At 42.4% G+C, this 22,085-nt stretch overlaps 1 non-coding gene across 1 annotated transcript; it reads right to left on the minus strand.

Annotated features, from left to right (window-relative positions):
• Positions 1-1,118: 1,118 nt before the first annotated feature.
• Positions 1,119-1,192, minus strand: TRNAA-UGC (transfer RNA alanine (anticodon UGC)). Its single transcript has one exon. It is a non-coding gene; the product is annotated as a tRNA-Ala (tRNA).
• Positions 1,193-22,085: the final 20,893 nt, after the last annotated feature.

Consider the following 22,085-nt stretch of genomic DNA (forward strand, 5'->3'; position numbering starts at 1 on the left):
TGGTCGTAGTATTACTCACCATTTAAACAAAAAATGAAAACTTATCATGCTATATTTTAGTGTATTGAACACCGGATGCACCGGATGCACAATGAAAACGAGAGTTTTTAGAGGTTTGTATAAGTTCTCATCCTTTAAATGGTTTTAATAAAGTTTCTATGGAGGGATTAGTTCCCCAGGTCCACTAACCCAAGCAGCAAAAGTCATTAATTAAAATCAACTTATTGTATATCATGTTCAATGAAAAACTGCTATGCACCAATTGGTGTCTGTGCTATAAACATCAGCAAAGACCTCTAGAGCAATTTCTTGAGAGATGGATTTACATATTAGTGGAGTAAATTTAGCATACACTGGCGCTCTGTGTTCCGGAGGACGTAGGTGCTAGGGGAAGAACCCCATCAATCCATCTATGTTATGAACTATATTGTCAATTGGAAAAACAAGTGGTGCATACAAATTGATGCTTGTGCAAACCTCTCTCTTTTATTCCCCTGTGATGGAAGGGAACTTCAGAATACAAGCTAATTTTTTTTAAATGAAATATAACAGCCAGCTAGTCGATTTACGTGCCGGGTAAACTGCAGTCATTAGCCTTACTTAGGCATTCTTAAATTGCGCTCGTGGAGAGAGCATGTACACCAGCACCACTGCCTCCCTTCCTGGATTTTCTTTGTAGAGAGTGGAAAGGTTTGAAGAGAGATTCTAGTCCCGTGTGCATTTGTCTGAACATACTTACAATCTTCCCTTCACACTGGACCAGAGGAAGCTGCCTTACGTCCAGTCAGACCATTGCTCCATGTAGCTCAGTACAGTGGTACCTCGGTTTAAGAACTATTTATGAACTATTCGATTTACAAACTCTGCAAAACCGGAAGTAGTCTCCCAGTTTGCAAACTTTACCTTGGTCTAAGAGCGGAATCTGAATGGTGGAAGGGCACCAGCGGTGGGAGGCCTCATTAGGGAAAGCGCACCTCGGTTTAAGAATGGTTTCGGTTTAAGGATGGACTTCCGGAACCGATTAAGTTCGTAAACCGAGGTACCACTGTACAGTATTGTTTATTCTGACTGGCTGTGCTTCTTCGTGGGTTTAGGCAGGAGGCATTCTTGGTCCAACCTGAAGATGCCAGGGATTGAACCTGGGACCTTCTGCTTGCAAGGCAGACGCTCCACCACTGAGCTATGACTATTCCCTGCTAACCTTGATTACATAGAGTTCCCAGTCATGGGGATAATGATAATGATGTTCAGCCAAGCACACTTACCAAGTAGCCTTTAGGCTGTCCCTCTCAATGCCTGTGGAAGCAGGCCAATGGCCCCTCTAGTCTTATATCCAAGGCTTTAGGAAGCCCCTGGTGTATTGCTACCAGTAATACTGTCCTGATAGTGTTATACACTGCCTCTCAGTTTGCCTGCATGGTTTAAAGAACGCTTGCATTGCACATCAACATTTTCCCCCTTTCTAAAAACATCTAGATAAATAGATGGTCTTTATATAGCTTCATTGTATAGTGTTACATTGCTTGGCAACCTCCACTTCCTATTAGCACTTTGCAGCAGCTTTGAAATTAACGTGACCAACAGGAATAGAACTTTTCTGACTCTTGTATTATGCCCTTGGCTTGACTGTCCTCTTTTCTATAGCATTATGTTAGGCTTTCAATCAAATCCTGCTACAATTCGGTACTTATGCCTTAATCTTCCACTGAGGAAAAACATGATAGCACAGTTTCCCCTGGCATATACCTTTGGAAAATCTTCAAATTATGGGTTCAAAATATGTTCTTAAAAAATTCAAGGTTTCCACAACAATGATACATCATAATGAGTCAAATTCAGGATGCGCTTTTAAAGCTTTGCATGAATTGAATTTAGATACTTTTTTATCCTTGCTCCTTTAATTAACAACATTATATTATTATTGTTTTTATACTGAAACTCCCTAGTAATTATTTGTAACATGTCCGTACAATTTCTATAAAGAAAATGAATTTAATGGTCCATCAGTTCTGCCACATATATAGAATCATTGAATCACATAATTCTAGAGTTGGAAGGGACCCTGAAGGTCATATAGCACAACCCCCAGCAATATGAGGTGTGCACGCACACACAATTTGAGCTGCAAACTTCAATTGGTTTCATCAAAATAATAAACCAATTAAAGCTTTATTTCAGTTATTAACTGGTGAGAAGACATATTTCCAGACTATTTGGGTACAGGTGTATCACTATGAATAGGGAATTAATATAACGAGGAAGGAATCTGAGTGGGTTGTAACCAATGCTAGTCCTGCTCAGAGTAGACTCATTGAAAATGGTGACCATAACTAACTTAGGTACATTAATTTCAATGGGTTTGCTCTGAGTAGAACCTAGATAAGACCCATTACTTTTTATTCCTCTTTGTGATAGGAACTTGTTGGTGTAAAGCAGGGGCAGGGAAGCCTGCAACACTCATGGTGCATGCCATTTCTGACATGAGACCTTTTAGCATCTGTACTGTAATTTGAAAATCATTCAACAATTTCATGAAAGATTCAAGTTGACGTAATGCAATGCATGGCCAATGGTCAGGGATGATGGGAGATAAACTCCAGTAACATTGTGTTTTTTTAGTCAACTCTTCGAATACCTGTTTTCATCTGCTTTATGTCAACAATTTTAATGTTTTAATATATATTTTTGTAAACTCCTCAGAGGTCGTTGCATTTTGTTAAATAAATAAAGTGCTGAAAACATGAAAGTACTGCTTGAAAGCCCAGTTACTCTACGCTAATGTGCATAAATACTGGTACCTGTATTTTTTTTAATAAAAAAATCACATGATTCCCTATGAACATGCTTTTGAGTGTTAAACACCCCCCCAAACACACACACACACACACACACACACACACACACACACACACACACAAATATACATGAAAGTAACCACAAAACTTTATTGTCCGAGTTCAGTTCAGGACTAGTAAGTGATCCTATAATTGCATGATATAGCCCACTTCACATATTCTGGGGCCAAGCCTCAGAAAACATTGAGTTTTAGTTCAGCCTAAGTCATGACTGGGAAAACATACAATGCCAAATGCTAGAGAAATACTGTAATGCAGCTTAAATCAAACATTCCGACCCTGTAACCTACAGTTATCCTAATCTCCTGTGGAAAGCCCCTACATCTTAGACTAGTCATTTTCCCCTTCTAAACAACCTCCAATTCTCTAACCACTTCAGAAAGCTATGTTTCTGTGCATCATTTATTTTTCCTCTTCCTCTTCTCAAAGAGATTATGACTACCCCACTTTAGAAGAAAAGAGGAAATTATACAGTCACATGCAGTTATTATGGCAAAATCTTTGGTTTACGGAAGCATCTATTTATGGCCCCTAGCTCGAACCAAAGTCTGACATTTCCCTCAGGGAATGATAGTTTCCTTTAATAGAAATCAACTGTAGTGGTCGTAACAGGACACTGCAATTCTCTTCTGTACGGTAATACTTGTTAGTTGTCAATGTCTCTGCATCATACATATTATCTATAAACTGGGTTATATATTAAAGTAAAATTAAAATGAGAAACGGTGATATAAAAATTTTGAGTTTAGGATTAGCTAGTTGCGACATGAAAGACCACCCAGAGCCTTGTGCCTGAGAATTCAAATATTGTGCTTTTCCTAAAGAAATAACAAATGTCCCATCTGCAGCATGCATTTAAAGCAGTATCATGCCACTTTAAACAGTAATGGCCCCCCCCCCCACACACAAAGAATTGTGGGAACTGTAGTTTGTTAAGGCAACCTGGAAAGAGAGATTGACTGTTAAACCACTCAGGAAACTGTAGCTCTGTGCAGGGCCATCTTAAGTATATTTGGCGCCCTGGCGCCATGGTGCGACGGATCCCTCCGGCACCCCCGCCCTGCCCCGTTTCCCAGCGCAGCGGGCAGGCGGAGCTGCAAGGGCGGCTGGAGCTGCACGGGTGGGCACAGCTCCGTGGCGCCCCCCTGGCAGGCAGGCGCCCTGCGCCACCCAGCCTGACCATAGGGCCGGCCCTGGCTCTGTGAGGGGACCAGGGGGGTCTCCTAACAATTCTTGTGGTGCTTTTCAAACATAAGGAAAGTATCAAGCACTCTGAAATTATCTTCTACTTCTCAGAGTGTTAATGCCCCTGAGGAGGGGAAGGAGATGGGAAGTTTGCTGCTCAGTAGGCAAGGTGCCTCAGAAGTGCTCCCCATCATATTATCTCATATTCACAGTGGTGCCATTGGGGTGGGACTTTGGGGCAGATGCCTAGGACCCTGTTCAGCAGAATGAGCAGGACCACCCCCAATCCACATAGGACCATTAAGTCCAGAGACTAATGGTAACCAACTGCTTCTCTTTTGCTTTTGCTATTCACTGGTGAACAAATGAAAAATGGCTCCTCAGCTGTGAGGTTACTTGAAGTTCTGCTGTGCAGCAGTGGGTGAATAATGAAATGCTAACCAGAGCTAACAAGGCACTCTGTCTGGAGAGCACTAAACTGCCCATTTGCCCCTTTTCAAGCCTAACAATGCCAGCTGTTCTTAATGAAGCTAGAATCTTAAGTTGCTTTGCACTGTTTTAGTCTATTTGGAGAACAGAAAACACAAACCATCTGAATAAACATATTCCATTCAAATTAGAGGCCTTTACTGTGGCCATCTTTAACTTTTTCTGAGGCGGAAGGGCAAATATGTGTTATTCTTCCTGATTCAGAGCAGCTGGTGTTAAATCTCTGCAATATAGAGTGAGCCCTTTTGATGAGATGATTATATATGGAGGGATGTAATGGGAATATGAAATTGTAAGAAGGGATGGGCAAAGCTTTCGATTTCAGCTTCTCTCCCTTTTCTTCTTTTCGAATCTTAAATTCATTTCTCCACATTTCCACACCAGGGTACTTTTTTTTTAAAAAAAAAAACGTACTCATAAAAAAATCATCAGCATATTTGTGCAAATTTCTCTTATTACACTCCCCTTTTATGTAACTTTGTCCAATAAACACACTTGCAAAAAATCCCCTGATAGAATACATTTTCGTATGTTATTTTCAGTAAATATATACACCTGCATGCACTTTACCCTAGTGTATACATTTTTGTGCACATAATTTGGCTGGAGAAGAGCACTGCAAAATTCAGAGAATTTTGAAGGATTGCTGCGTTTCAGTTTGTGTAATGCTTCAGAAAGGTGAAATCAAGTAGGTATTCTAAATCAAGCAATATAAAAGTTCAAACACTGGGAATGGGACCACTTGGGAATGGGAAAGGAAGAAAGAATCTCAGAATCCCCTATATATAATGTCCTAACATTACACAGAGGAAAGCAACTGTCTCAGGCGGCACTGTATGGGTTGTGATGGGGCAGTGGTGGCAATTATCCCAAGCCATTCCTCTTGAGCCCCCCAGACCACAGGACACAGCTGTATGTACCATATTGCCTGCCCCCAACCTTGTAGATTACCCTGCTACTATGATTCAGCTTGCTGTCTGGCTGGCTTCTGTACATCAATTATGAGGACTGTCATAGGAGCATAAGAATAACCTGCTGGATCATGCCTATGGTCCATCTACTCCAGCATCCTGAACCAAGTGCCTAAAGGGGGGCTAAAACCAGGGTCTTACTGCAATAGCCCTATCCTTACTTCAGCCCTATCCATCCTGCCTCCAACAGTGGAGGGAGAACATAGACATTGTGGCTAGTAGCCTTATCCTTCATGAATTGGTCTGATTCTCTTTGAAGGCCATCAAGGTTTGTGGTCATTGCTACTTGTGGGAGCAAATTCCATTGTTTAATTATGTCTTTTGTCTCAGGCAGAAAAAAATGCCCTGGATCAGCCTCAGATCTCTCTGTCTCCTAAGCACTTCCATATATTTTGGATTAATGGTAGACACCACTAAGAAGCTGCACACATGTGTTTCATTACATGTACACAACCATGACGCTCACCCTATTGCATGAAACATATGGAGGAACAGATGTAGGCCGCCACTTCAAAACATGATGATGAACACTCTTAAGCAACAACACCAGGTGGTCCCTCCCCCCCCCCATAGCATCTCAAGGATTGTAAAGACCATTATTTTTACCCACCAACTGTGCTCCCTATGTCCTTGTGTTTGGGGGCTCTGAGGATATAGAACATGAACCTGTTGTCCTACAGATGCTGTTGGACTCCATCTCTGACTCTATTCTGTGAACTCCCATTAGACCCAGCCAACATGGCTAATGGTCAGAGATGATGGGAGTTGTAGTCTAACAATATTTGGAGGGCCACATATCCCCCAGCCCTGATATAGGGCTGAAGTACGCACACCTGAACACACATCAATTTCTGTATATGCAAAGAGGTTCACATTATGAACTCCTGACTTTAGAGGTAGGTAGGTATTCTTCTTTGCCCAATTCCTGCAAAGCAAAAACAAGACACAACCTAGTGTAATATCTAAGCTGTGGATATAACTTTCAACCTGGGATCTGATTTGCTAATACTGCCAATTCCCAGATTCATATTAGGAGCTTGTTTTGCTTCTGTTGCTGATGTCCATACTGGTCAATGGTGGACATTGTTTCAAGTTGTATAGTCAAACAGTTACTGGGGGCAATAAAAAATTGTGAGCTCTGCCTGCCCTCCTCAAAATCTTCTCTACCTGCAGCCTGATCCTGTATGCATAGCTCTAGCTGAGAGGTTAAAAGAAAGAGATTTGCGAGTTCCAGTATGTTTTACATCCTCTTTCTTTATTTGTTTGCTTAACTCATTAATTGACTTATACAAGGCTGGATCTAGGCACATCAAAGAAGCGTTTCAGCGTAAATTTAAGCAGGGAAAGCAGATAGAGAAAAACAATACTCTACGTTGCCATCTGGTGGCACAATGTTATATCTCACATATAACCTATATAAATCGCTTTTTCTTTAGCAGTCTAGCTGAGTCTCAAGACTCAATTATGCATAAAATTTAACTGCAACAATGGATCACATTCAATGATGTGTACCTGTTTGTGCAATGGAGATCCATTTATGCAATGCAACCTCTGACTAATCTCCTCCTCCACCAGGCCCCCATATGCAACCACAATCAGCTTCAGAGGGTCTACAAAACATGCAGAGCCGATGGCGGAGTGCACATGGGCTGCAAGGGGGTAAATTCCATTGCATCAGTAGACACTTCTTTGTGCTATGTTGGATCTCATAACAGCAGTCTTCTACAAAGGATCATACAAATAATTCTCAATACATTAATGAAAGTTCCACAACCTCCCAGTCACATAAACATGAGCACCATAAAATCAATCAACTCACAAATCCTGCCCCCCAACAGCAGTGACAAAATCACTGCAATCAAATGCCTATTGGATTTTGTGATTATGAGTGATAGTTGTTTGCCTGTTGTTGTTTAGTCGTGTCCGACTCTTCGTGACCCCATGGACCATAGCACGCCAGGCACTCCTGTCTTCCACTGCCTCCCGCAGTTTGGTCAGACTCATGTTCGTAGCTTCGAGAACACTGTCCAACCATCTCATCCTCTCTCGTCCCCTTCTCCTAGTGCCCTCAATCTTTCCCAACATCAGGATCTTTTCCAGGGAGTCTTCTCTTCTCATGAGGTGGCCAAAGTATTGGAGCCTCAGCTTCACGATCTGTCCTTCCAGTGAGCACTCAGGGCTGATTTCCTTCAGAATGGATAGGTTTGAAGTTCTTGCAGTCCATGGGACTCTCAAGAGTCTCCTCCAGCACCATAATTCAAAAGCATCAATTGTTGTTTGCCTATTCCTAAGTAAATCTTAGAAACTAAATAACTTACATGGCAAAAAAAGTATTTTGTGATACCTTTAGTTTCTTCCTGATAAATATGCATTCAGAACTGGTCAGAGGAAACTTTTAGAACTCCATTGCCCTTCCACAATGCCCGCAAGGCATGCTGTCAGTAATGTGATTTTACTGTACCATCTCCTTGGAATGCTGGACATTTTAATACTTTTTAAGGTGAACACTTACTGTCACTTTAAAGATTACATATCGTGGAAGTGTTCTTATTCAGTGATTTCCCATGCACCCTGAGCATTTGCATTGCTCGAGGTGGTTTCTACTTTGAAGAACTTTAAAATCACAGAGGAGCTGTCCCTTACAAAGATTTTTACATCACTGGGTAACTGCTCTCCCTTTGAGAGTTTTCATGTTATTGTGCAATTCCCCCTTTGAAGATTTACATAGTGATGAAGGAGAGCCTTTGAAGATGGAGTCATTATCAGGGTAGGAATAACCTTTTTTAAATATAAAAAAGAGGATAAACCCCCAGAAAAGTTTCCATCATTAGACTACCCATCCATGAAAAGCTCCTCTAATAATTAATTATTCAAAACAAAAATATCTCACAGCACTTTTTTGTTCTACAGAAGCGTATGTAGAATGATGCAAATCCAATGATGTGGATCAAACCAACCACAACTTGGTCGCCCAGATTAAACCACCAGGATGTACTGAATACTTCCAGTTCATAAGAGTAGAGGGGCACCAACTCATGGGGGCCGAGCTGTTTTGGCCCCCACAATAGCTTTTGGGTGGGGGCTACCCCCCCAATGTTGAGGGGGCATAGGTCAAATGGCCATGCCTTCAGTGGCCAGCACCTCCTTCTCCTGCCACCTCCTCCAGAAAATGTGATGTTGCATGTGTGATGTCACACTCACACACACACCATGCACAATGCCAGGCCTCTTCAATCTTTGGTGCAAGTTGACGCCTCTGTAAGAGTATAAGTGTTGTCTTACTGGAACTGGATTGTGCCAAAGTCCAACTAATCCAGAAGACATTGGCCACATTCACACCATACATTTAATTTAAAGCTCGATGATAGCACTTTAAACACTCATAAAAAGATAAAGGTAAAGGACCTCTGACAGTTAAGTCCAGTCGCAATTGACTCTGGGGTTGCGGCACTCATCTCGCTTTAGTGGCCGACGGAGCCGGCGTTTGTCCGCAGACAGTTTTTCCAGGTCATGTGGCCAGCATGACTATGCCGCTTCTGGTGAAACCAGAGCAGTGCACGGAAACGCCATTTACCTTCCTGCCGCAGCCATACCTATTTATCTACTTTCACTGGCGTGCTTTCAAACTGCTAGGTTGGCAGGAGCTGGGACCGAGCAATGAGAGCTCACCCCGTCGTGGGATTTGAACCACCGACCTTCTGATTGGCAAGCCCTAGGTTCAGCGGTTTAGACCACAGTGCCACCCGCAGTCCTTAAACACTCATGGATTCCCCCAAATAATTCTAGGAGCTGTAGCTTGAGTGTTGTTAGGGGACCTATATTCTCCCTCACGCAGCTACAGTTCCCAGAGTGATTTAACAATCATTCCTCCCAGGCAACTCTGGGAAATGTACCTCTGCAAGGGTCAGAGACAGTATGCTTCTGAACACCAGTTATTGGGAATCACAAGTGGGGAGAGTGATACTGTTCTCTGCTTGTGGGCCTCCGATGTGGTTGGCAGTGTGAAAATAGGATGCTAGCATAGCTGCCAAGTTTTCCCTTTTCTCGCGAGGAAGCCTATTCAGCATAAGGGAAAATCCCTTTAAAAAAGGGATAACTTGGCAGCTATGGATGCTAGACTAGATAGGCCATTGCTCTGATCCAGAAGGACTCTTCTCATGCTCTTATATTCTTAGGATAAGAGAAAGATATATATTTATTTTAGTCCTAGGAACCTTTGCATCTTTACTTAAGAATACTTACTGTGGTGTCCACAGTATGGGGAATGCATGGGGCAGACACAAGTGGCTTTGAGATTTTGAGGAAAACTATATTTTAAATTATCTGACATTTCACTTGGTTGGACTAAGCCCTGGTTGCCCTAATGGCCCAGCCTCCGCTAACTTTAATCAGGGAGTAGAAGAAATGAAGAGTAGAAACAATACAATAAATAAAAATTCTAGAATTCAATGAGGGCATTTCATCATATGAAATCACATTTCAAAGGCATCCTCTCAGTTATCTATGTAAACTAATAACTGGGGGGACGGGGGACGCTGAGCCACATAGGGGCCTAGTTTTCCCAAACTGTGAGTACCTATAAAAACCCACCACTGGGTAGAGAGGAGAAACAGAATGTCAAGAATGAAGAAAGGAAAAAGAGAAAGAGGGAAAAAAAGACTCAGAAAAGGTAAGGAAGGAAAACGAATGTGCTAGAGTCCATGTCACAGCTACCATGGCTACATCACCACATTTGTCCATAACATTATGGTATAATGATTTGCCAGAGTAATATTTAAGCTTACATCATAGCCAATATATTTTATAGAACTTGCTTTTTTGCTTTCTAATGATGCTCTAATGTTAAATCCACATGGTTTTCATTCCATGTACAGAATCTGGAAGCATTTCTAAAAAGTCAAGGCCAGACATCATTTCCAGTAAAAATATATACCTTTCAGTGCTGTGGAACTTGATTTTGACATTTCGCATGTGGCAGCTCATGCCTACAGTAAATTTTGATCACTGTTTCAAAAACAGAAATCTGTCATCACATCTTAAGATTTTTCCATATGCAAAAACCAGATGGCCAGTTCTCAAAGATGTTTAGGCGGTAATCCTGTGCCCACTTACCTAGGAGCAGATCCCATTGAACTGAATGGGGCTGACACCTGGATAGACATTGCACTGTTTCATAGTTATGTAATCCCCCCCCCAAAAAAACCCCACTCTATAAAAGAAAGGTACTTTAAGAAGATATAATGACTTTTATCTTAGGCCAGTGTTTCCCAAACCTGGGTCTCCAGCTGTTTTTGGAATACAACTCCCATCATCAAGACCAGTGGTCAGGGATGGTAGGAATTGTAGTCCGGAAACAGCCGGAGATCCAAGTTTGGGAAACACTGTCTTAGGTCATACACTTCATTTCAACATAAACCTTTTAGTTTACTGAGGGTGATGAAAGTGGGACAGAGAGAGTTGCCAATAGACTCTAGAAACCTTAATGCTTAATGGTTTTTATTATTATTATTGTAACCCCACCCTCTGTCAAGTCCTTTGAACAATCAGAAGTAAGGAAACATATTCAAATAGGTGTTTTGTTTTTTTTAAAAAAATATTAAAGATTTTCATGAAAAACAAAAGAACGAGCAATCTCTCTCTCTCTCTTTTGTTCAAATTATAAAGTATTTTGGTTACGTTCAGTGCAAGACAGTGTGGTATCCAGAGGTAGGGGGGGAGAGTAGGAGGGACAGGGTGGGTGATAAAGTTACACACCATTCCCCCCCCTGTCTATCCTTGCACACAAGCCATACTAATCTTCCCTACTTCATTCCAAAGTTCATATATGCTATGCCAAAGCGAGTACTCAGAAGAGAATTTCTAATACTCCAGGGGTTGATGGGAAAGCATAAAGGCAGCCCTGGCTTTTGAGGAGAAGAAAAAAGTTCTTCTGGGGGTTCTTGCGATGGATGACCTCATTCCAAATTGTGCTGGGGAGAGTGTGTCCTTCACTACTACCCATTCGCAGAGCAGCAGCATGGTTTGTATTTTATCTTATGGCCTTTATCATTGTTTCTCTGTTCTGTCTGAGAATCACACAAGGAGAAGAGATTCGTGGCTCTGAATATGGGTCATCAGCCTTCTGCACATCATTTAATCCAGCACAGCTAGCGAAAAAATGGCCGTGCATTCTCATCCTCATTTTTAGAGCCAGGTATTTTAAAACAAACCCTTGACATATTGAGAGCTGGTACTTGAAGCTAGTCAGGCCTTAGCCCTTTCCCACCCTTCTATTGAATATTCTGCTGCTAAATGTGAAAGGTGTGGAGACTTCCTTTAGAAATAACTTTGTTTGAGTAGAAAGCAGTAAGAGTTGAACAAAAGATGTATTGATTGAGTGGAGAGTGTTTGCCCTTCTGGGTCTCAAGAGGGGTGGGGTTACAAATGAAGTGAAATACAATCTTTGTGTTAAATTCTTACAATGATTTTTCCATATCAAAGATTCCATCTGAATAAATTTAGTGCTGGAGTGTGTGTGTGTAATAACACTTTTTTTTTAAAAAAAAAGAGCAGCTGAAATTGCTTTAGTACTGCAACATCCCTCAGTGCCTCTAAAAATAATTTCCTGAATTTTTCCAAGTGCTTCCTATTGCAATACAAAGGGAGAAATTTGTATAGGGTGATGGGGATCCCTTTGCATTAATTATTTGCATTGATTAACAGAGAGAAGTTGAAGCTGTGGGAATGAATTGTTTTCAAGTAAGTCCTGACAGACCTCAGCGAAACCATTTCAGCCTATCATTTCTTTTAAACATTTCTAAACTGCTCCTCATCTAAATGAATCACAGAATGAAGGACCATGACAAACTCCAAAAACAAGACAATATAAAAATGTAGGGTGGTATTCAACATTAGTCCTACGCCAAGTAGATCCATAAATATTAATAACTATGACTAGTTTAGGTTCATTAATTTCAGTGGGTCAACTCTAAGTAGGAGTTATTTGAACGCAACCCATAATTCATTGTTTGGCAGCAGAAACTAAATGCACATACACATAAACACCCGCACCTAAAACCAAAAAGCTAATCACACAAAAAATAACACATTTTAAAATGCCTGGGCAGATTAAAAAATCTTAATCTGCTGGCAAAAATGCTGTAATGTCCACACACCCAGAAAGAAGACTCAAGAAGCAATGAAGGGATAGAAAAGCTGAGGTTCTATATAAATCCGGCTGGAATATATCCCTCCAGTCCTCCATGTTTATACCCGCAGAATGTGACTGACTTCCCAGCCAAGGAATGTCGGACCCTCCAAGAATCCCTATTTTCCAGGGACAGTCCCAGATTTACAAAAGCTGTCCAAGATTCTGATTTGCAAATGGAGCCAGGAAATGCTCCAATCAGCCCAGAAGTCCTTGTGTGGGAGGGGCTTATCCTCTATCCCTGACTCTGTGAGATTTGCTGTTCAGAGGTCCCAAAGAAAGCAGAATTCCTGAGGAAGGGTCCTGTCAGTGCACTGTAAAGGAAATCCCAGTGGCAAGCAAGGCTGCTCACCACTCCTCTCTCCTCCCCTCAGCAACGCTCCCTTTGGCTTGGCGGCCTGTAAAGCTGCACCAGTCTCACTGCCCTAGATCTGCCTGCAGGAACCACAGCTAAAGAATCCCTGACCATTGGCCATTAAACTTCTGTCGAAAAACTATAATGGGCAGACTGCCACTTTCCAATCAATGCATAGAGTTGCCAGACTCAATAGAGGACAGGACTTCTGTGCCTTTAATTGCCCTGCTCTCTTTTGAGCCTAGAAACCTTAAACAGAAACCAGCAGACCCTTTGTTTAATTTCCAAGCAAAGGGACTGCTGGTTTCTCTTTAAGGTTTCCAGACTCAAAAGAGAGCAGGGCAATTAAAGGCACAGAAGTCCTGTCCTCTATTGAGTCTGGCAACCCTATCAATGCATGGGGTTGGTTACGTGTGTGTGTGTGTGTGTGTGTGTGTGTGTGTGTGTGTGTGTGTGTGTGTGTGTGTTTCAGCAAAGCATGCTAAGATTCTCTGGGGATTAAATCCTTTTCAAGATATCATGACTGGCATGGAATTGGGCTCTGTAAGCAGAATAGCCCTCTGATTTCCCACATGCATGTGGAAGGTGCATCACTATGATTTCCAGTGGCTGGGGAATGAAGCTTCAACTTTGCATGGCCGCTTATCTCTCTGCTATGAGCAGCAAATGCTAAGCAAATCAGCAAACTAGATGTGAAACTCTTGGATTTGCATAATTTATACAGACACACCATTTGAATGTTTAGTGTGCAGAAGAGTGGGCTGCCTAGAAGAGACATTATTTCTGGCCTCACAGAAATGGTAGGATATACACCGACAAAACAAGGAGACCCGGCTATCTCACTTCATGCAGAGTGCTCCAAACTGCTTTCCATTCTACTTTGCATCCTTTAACATAGCTTGTCATTATCACATAGGAAGCTGCTTTCTATTGAGTCAGGCCATTGGTCCATCTAGCTTAGTACTGACTGACTGGCAGCAACTCTCCAGAGTTTCAGACAGGGGACAATTCCAGCCCTATCTAGAGATGCTGGGTCTGGAACCTAGGACCTTCTATATGCATGCAGATGTTCTACCACTGAGCTATGACTTTTCCCCTTGTAGATTTTGGATTGCATGTGTGCAGGGTGTTTTAGCTTTAGGTATGGAATGTTTCTGGCCTCTGTAGCTTCCACCTGTTTTCATTCTGTCCTATTTCCACATTAAACTGCTAATTCTTCACCCTTCCAAAAGCTCACCTTTTTTAAAAAAAAAATCTGCATAAGAATTCAGCTTAAAATGCACGTTTAAACACATATTTTTGTAAGTACAGTGGTACCTCGGGTTAAGAACTTAATTCATTCTGGAGGTCCATTCTTAACCTGAAACTGTTCTTAACCTGAGGTACCACTTTAGCTAATGGGGCCTCCCGCTGCCACCGCATCGCCAGAGCATGATTTCTGTTCTCATCCTGAAGCAAAGTTCTTAACCCGAGGTACTACTTCCGGGTTAGGATGGAGTCTGTAACCTGAAGCATCTGTAACCCAAGGTACCACTGTATATTCTCTGAAAACAAGCATTTGTAAATCTATTTTGTTTTTGCACTTCTAATGTTACCCAGTTCTGAGGTCAAAACAATGATGGATTGCTATGTTCCAGTTTCCACAATAGTCTGGGGAAAGTGTGGATCAGGTCAGGCCTCATCAGCACTTACAAAGACTGAATTTCTCAAGCCACGTTATTTGGCATACATGTCCCATTTCAATCAGGACACAGCACAAACCAATCATAAATATTACTTTCAATCACCCTAATCAAAAACGCCAATTCTTGTTTTCATGGTTTGAGCAGCAAGCAACCAGTTCAATGGCGCATGTCCACTCTCTGCAGAGACTAACGGCATATAATGCATTTTTGCTGCTATCACTCACCCTCATCTCACAGTCAGGATGCATTGCACACTTTCCAGCCCATTATTTGTTCCCAAAGCCTGAGATAACGGATGGGATGCTTCACTGATTCTTAAAGTTATTCATAATGATACATGTATGTTTTGAAATGCAATGATACTGAAATGCTGAAGTAGGCAGCCCTTCCCCACAATATCTATCAAAGTGAAAACTATCTGGCACTCCAGTCCACACATTACTGGCGATTATAGGAAATTGACTTCTTAAACGATATGGCAGCTGCAAACACGACTAAGGTTAATTTCATCTCTTAATGAGCCTATTTGCAACCCACCCCTTCAGAAGCTGCATGGCTATACTCTGTTTAGCAACAAGACAATCCAAATTGTCACACTCATGGAGGTTAAATACGTGTGTGTGTGTGTGTGTGTGTGTGTGTACACATATAAGCACATACAAGGGACTATCACTCAATTTTAAAAAAAGCTTAGGCTGAAAGTGTAAAAGGAGAAGGGAGAGAGAACTGAGGGCAATTGAGCTGCTGGATCCACTGACCTAATGGGTCTTATAAAAGCACAGAATCATAGTTGGAAGGCAACTCAAGGCTCATCCAGTCTAGCCCCTGCAACACAGGAATCACAGCAGGGAATTATGCTAACATGGGAGGGGTAAAAAAAGGGGAGAGGGAAAATCACTGCTTCCTAGTTTGGGGGCGTGTCAGGGGGCTGGGAACAGTGGCTGAGGAACCCACTCTGGTACCTGGGGTGGGACGCAGAGGGGAAGGGCGAACCGCCTAGTGGCGCACGCACGGCGTTCATACGGACTGCACACACACGTATGGACAGTGCGCAAGAGCGGCAGCCCGTCCGGATGCCGTGCAAGTGGTGCCCATACTGACTGTGTGCACTCTCAGCTGCTCTACAGCTGGGGGGAGGCCATCTTGTCACCCCCCCCCCTCAGAGTGGCACCCGGGGCGGTCCCCACTTCATACACCCCTGGCTGGGAAGGCTTTGGCCCCAGGCCCAGCAAGCCTTACTTTTGGTCCAACCAATGTTGAACTCTAAAGGCAATGGGGCAAGGGCCACCGAGGTTTCTTTGGCTTTGTCAAGGAGGCACCCAATGTCCATATCTCCTTTTTTTAGATACTCTCTCTTCAGAGGGAGAGGGAGATCTGATGGTTCCCATGGCTCCTAGGATGACCACTCAGGAACCAACACACCCATAAAGAATACTCAAGATGCAGGAATGGCGAAATGGTTAGATTTATGGAACAAATCAGTAGAAGATCTGCAAAGCCAAATTATGAAAGTGCAGGGTTTGAATGGATTGCTGGACAAGATGACATTTGGGGTCCCCCTTCCAACTCTACAATTATATTATTCCCATTGGGCTCTAGTGCCCATGTGATCTCAAACTCCCTGCCCTTGGGAGAGGCCATCTCAAGTATTCTCGCTAAGGGGTGGGGTGGGGGGCTAATTTGTCCCTGCCGTAGAGCAAGAACTGTGTTTTAATGGGCTAGGCTGGGTTGCTCCCCCTTAGTATTTTTCTTTTAAAAGAATGATTTTGGAAATCTTGGCATCTCCTTCTTGCTGCCATTTTGGCAAAAGAGTACCAGGCTCTCTCCTGTGAACACCAGGAACTGAATATATAAGACGATGCATGGAAGAGATAGAGAATATACCTTTTCAGAGCTATCTACACAGGTGTCGTGTTTTGTTCCTTCTGGTCTTGAATCTTTTGTGTGCTGTGCACCTCAATAGGAATAATGAATTTGGTCTGATGCTGAGCTAGTGATAGCAGCAAACTACAGGACTTCAAGTGGTGATTGTTTAGCCGATGCAGACTGCAGAGTCGGAATCATTCTGGGAAGGGAGGAATACATTCAAGCGGCTGAATTACCTCTTGCATTGAAGGGAAGGTTATCTGTGTTAGTCAGGGCTGAGGCACAGCTTAACAAACTATTACAGAATGGTATCTTTGATTCTAAATTAAATGTCAAGCATAGTTACACAATGGCAAGCTGGCCCAGTTGTCTGGCAAAAAAAATGAAAAAGTGCCCTGTATTGCATAAGTAATGTAAAAGGAAAAGAATGTCTTCTGGAGGAGGCATGAAATGACTGTGTTCTGACTAAAGAAGTGACAGGAGAGGAAAGCCACAAATAATGGGCAGAGAGATGTCAGTGGTTAAGAATGTGGGACCGAGAGAAGGGACTCTTGCATTGAAATTGCCACTCCGTAGTAAAGCTTACCAGGCCTCGGCAGGCATGATATTCTCAGCAAAAGTGACTTCACAGGGTTGTTGCGAGAAGAAAAATGAGGGAGGGGAAAACCTACAGGCCAGTCACATTTTACGCACACTTCACTAACAGAATTGCAACTCTGAGTGCTTGACCCAAAAAAGAAAGAAAAGAATAAAATAAATAAAAGTGGGTGGGACAACATTGCTTGCCGGGGTGTTTCCCTTCCCATCCTTGCTTGCCAGGGTTTTCCCACAGAGTTTTTAAGCTCTCCAACTTGCTTTCTAGGCTCCGGGAGGCTCTTGTGAGAGACCATACAGCCCCAATCACGGGAAATCTTCAGCAGAGGGGGTGGTTCCTGGGGTTGTTTGGCTTTGCAACATTTTGCTTTTTACGTGCAATCCCCCCCCCCAAAAGTAACGCACATGTAAGTAACCCTTAGGTGGCAGAGGGAAGGCAGGCAGTTTAGGTGGCAAAGATAGCAGCAATAGGGCAGGGCAGCCGCCCCTGTCTAAATATATAGAGCACCTAAATCCCCTCCCCCAAGTCAACAGCACACAAGATCTGTGGCTTAATGGCCTCGGTCCAGTATACCTGAAGGAGCGTCTCCACCCCCATCGTTCTGCCCGGACACTGAGGTCCAGTACCGAGGGCCTTCTGGCAGTTCCCTCGTTGCGAGAAGCCAAGTTGCAGGGAACCAGGCAGAGGGCCTTCTTGGTGGTGGCGCCCGCCCTGTGGAACGCCCTCCCATCAGATGTCAAAGAGAAAAACAGCTACCAGATTTTTAGAAGACATCTGAAGGCAGCCCTATTTAGGGAGGCTTTTAATGTTTAATAGATTATTTTATTTCATTTTTCTGTTGGAAGCCGCCCAGAGTGGCTGGGGAAACCCAGCCAGATGGGCAGGGTATAAATAATATATTATTATTATTATTATTATTATTATTATTATTATTATTATTATTACATATTTTTTGTTTTTGTTATGTATTTTGTATATTGTAGTTCTATGAACCTGAGATCTACAAGTATAGGGAGGTGTACAGATTGAAATAGTAGTACAGGTAGTAGTAATCATTATTATTTTCATCCTCATTATCTTCACACGCACCTGCAGCTTGATCTTCATCTGCTGAAGTTATAGCTTTTTTTTGTTTTGTTTTTCTACTTTTTGTTTTTTGTTTTGGTCTTCCAAACAAAGACAGATGGATACTGCGGTTCCCAGTCCATCTCGATGCCCTAGAGGAAAATGTCCTGCTGGTTCCTTGAAAAGTACTGCTCTGAAAAAGAACAGATTTATAGAGGTGTCGGAGATGCTGTGTATTTCTTCCCATAATTCAGTGCTTCTGTACTAAAAAGAAGAGCTTTTTTCTTTAAAAAATAATAATAATGAAAAGTTGAAATGGCTCTCTTGTTTAACACAGTGCATACAGAATGTTCAGGTGCCAACTAGTGATATTTGACACATTAGTTATTTACCAGAAGGGGTACCTTTACTTTTTTTTAGAAGGATGACTACATAAAAAAATGGGGATATTTAACACTCACCACACTAAGTTGCACCATGATTCAGATTCTAAATTTGAGAAAAGAGTTGGGGAACCTGTAGCTCTCCAGATAATGATAATAATAATAATAATAATAATAATAATAATAATAATAATAATAGACCTTTATTGTCACTACACCACCTGTGTGCAGTGAAATTAAACGAGCCCCCCTCCCCCTCCCACATACACTCAGTCTTGTTCGCACTCTGTGTGCTTGTCGGAAGTCAATTGCACCAATATTTTCCCCCCATTCAGCAGCCCAACAGCCCACGTGGATAAACTCCAATTCCCATTGGCCCCAGCAATTATAGTCAATGGTAAGGGATGATGGGAGTTCCCCCATCCCTGTTTTAGAATCCACAGCAGGCACCCCCAAACTCAGCCCTCCAGCTGTTTTGGGACTACAACTCCCATCATCCCTAGCTAACAGGACCAGTGGTCAGGGGTGATGGGAATTGTAGTCCCAAAACAGCTGGAGGGCCGAGTTTGGGGATGCCTGATCCACACCATGGCCCAACTATATGCAGTGAGTGTTGAATTTTCAATTGAGTAAATAGGATGGAGAAAACAAGGGTAAAGTTGGCTCATTGGCTTTTGCTGTTATGAAGACACTTTACTCTGCATGGGGACAGCCCCTTTCCTTCCTGCTTCCCCTGCTTATTTATTTACTGCTTAATAGATTAAAATATCTCCAAATGGTGATATATATATGTATGTATTAACCTTTAATACATGTTACTAGCTTCCCCACCCAACCCCTCTCAGGTTCCTGATTCTCATTCAGGATTATACCTATCCACCCCAACTCTGTTTGGACCCCAAGTGAAACTCACAGATCACTCCCAAAATCTCACAACAAAGAGGGTTTATGGGTTTAATTGAGCTTCCTCAGGCTGCCCACAGCCATGTTCCAATCAGCACTCCAATCAGCTGTACTGCACACACCCAGTTCCAGGCTACAGCAGGTTTGGGCTGGTGGGTTCCCCGGGTGGGGGAGAGAAAGTCCAATGGGTGGCAAATAGGACACCCCTCCACCCACAGTTCTTTCTCTGGCCTCTGCACACTGTACATTTATTCTTCCAGCTGCAATCTTCTAGTGATACCAACTACACACAATTTTAGCTGTAAGGCGAATAAAAGACAGAGCCCTCCTTCAAGCATCTTAAAATAATAGAACTGGTGGTGCTGGCAATACTCAAAATTAGTCGAATCTAGCATTTTAATAATTCCCAGATGTATAATGAGCCCTGACTTCAAGTCAATGAATTTTAATATTTTTGTCATTCAAAAAGAGATTTATTATGAGTTAATCAGAAGAAGCACATAAAATATAAATTATGACCAGGAGGGAAGGAGCCTTTGAAAACATTTGGATTAAAATGCCTAGGCAGACTGGTATGAACAACTTGCCAAGATGTCTCCATGGCATAGCTCAGCTCAGTCTTAGAGGAAGAGGTCGGTGTGAGCTTGAATCCCCAACTGAGGCCACCTACAAGCCTGTGGATTGTACCATACCTTTGCAACCATGGACCACAGCCAGACTCCTGGGCTACTAAATAATGTGAATGTCCTGCCACCCCACACCTCAGCAGAGGCAGATCATACATTCTCATAATGCTTCTACTGTCGACGTTATTCCATGCCTGTCTACAATGATCCTTCTGCCATAGGACGTAACAGAAAACAAGCAATGAGCAAAACCACTGAGCTCAACCTATTTGCAATCACAAGGAAGATCAAAGATCTCTGGTGGAGCATCTACTTTGTATGCACAAGGTCCCAGTTTCATTCCCCGGCATCTCCAGGTAGGGCTGGAATAGTCTCCTCCTCTGAAACCCTGGAGAGCCTCTGACAGTTAGTGTAGACTGAGCAAGATGGACCAATTGTCTGGCTCAATATAGGACAGCTTATTGTGTTCCTATGACTTAATATTCCCAGATCTAGCAGCAAAGATGGCAAAGCTGTTGGAATTTTGTAGCATATGGATTTTAAAGCCTCTATTAATTTGGATTGGTTTTTAAAATGATGAAAACATTTAACACACCTGTCATTTTTCACACATTGTGCTATTAACACATTCAGCTAAATACTAATTAATTAGTCGTGGCTTTCTTAAAAAAAAACAGCTGGGTTGGTTAGCCATGGACAATGGGTCCCTGAGTCTTCATTAACTTTCATTGCTGTCTCTGATGGATTTGTTCTCACAATTCATAGATGACAAACCTCCTCTCACCTCCTCTCTCCTTAAGAAATACCGTAACTTCTTGTACAACAAGGATGTGCAAGCAGATGTTGACCTGTTGCTGACTCATCTGTTCGTGCTTTCTAATTGAAGCCACATAGCTGTGAACATTTTTGCAAGCCTAAGGTAGGTTATTCCGTTTCCTGGAGAGAGAGAAAAAGTTAATAGCCCTACTCTTTCACCCCATTTATTCTGGACACTTGAGAAGAAGAAAAGGTTGCAGTGCTAAGATTTGCCATGCATGGCTTCAGCTGTTTCCTATTTCCTCTGAGTGTTATAGAGTTCACCTTGGGGTGTACTTGAATTTGCCTAATTGGCTAAGGGCAAGTCAAAACCACAGGCTTAAACTAGTTGAAGTGTCACCACTGGGGATTATAAGAATGTGGAAAGCTCTCTGATCACTACTGCCCATATTGGCAGGCAGCATCTACCCTGGATTTCAAGCACAGCGTATTTCCAGCCCTACCTGAAGATGCCAGGAGTTAAACTTGATACCTTTTGTATATAAAGCAGATTCTTAACCACTGGGTCACAGCCGTTTGAGGCAACTTGGACGATGCAGAAAAAGACTGAACAAACTGATAGCTCCAAAATTCCTTGGGGAAGCCATGATAGTCAGACATTTAAATAGGCAGTGTAGACATGTTATTTAAGAGCATACAGCCATGCTGGATCAGGAGAAATGCCGATCTTGCCCAACATCCTGGTTCCTACAGTGCCCAATCAGATGCTTATGGAGAACCCACGGGCACAGAATGAATATAACCCCTCTCCCTCATTGGATTTAAATCAGTAGGTCAAACAACTGAAGTTTTGATTACAGATAGAACTCTTCCAACCAATCAGGGAGAATGAGATTCAAGGGCATTCCACCATGCAGGTGAGCATCTTGAAGCTACCTCTCTTCCCCATTACAATTTTGATTCCCTTCTTTCTGGATTCTGGACTCAAAACAAGTAGGGTTTGCTTGTTTTTTTAATTTCAGAGTGCAAGTACTTTTTATTTGTTTATTTATCTATCAATCATTTAATTATCACAACCTCTGAGCGGTTTCCACAAAACAGAAAAATATGCATTAATATTGACGGTGAAATCAGATGTCAAAAACAAATCAGCTAAAAATTGTTC

This window comes from Zootoca vivipara, chromosome 6 (genome assembly GCF_963506605.1).
Source record: "Zootoca vivipara chromosome 6, rZooViv1.1, whole genome shotgun sequence".
In the NCBI taxonomy this organism is placed as follows: Eukaryota; Metazoa; Chordata; class Lepidosauria; order Squamata; family Lacertidae; genus Zootoca; species Zootoca vivipara.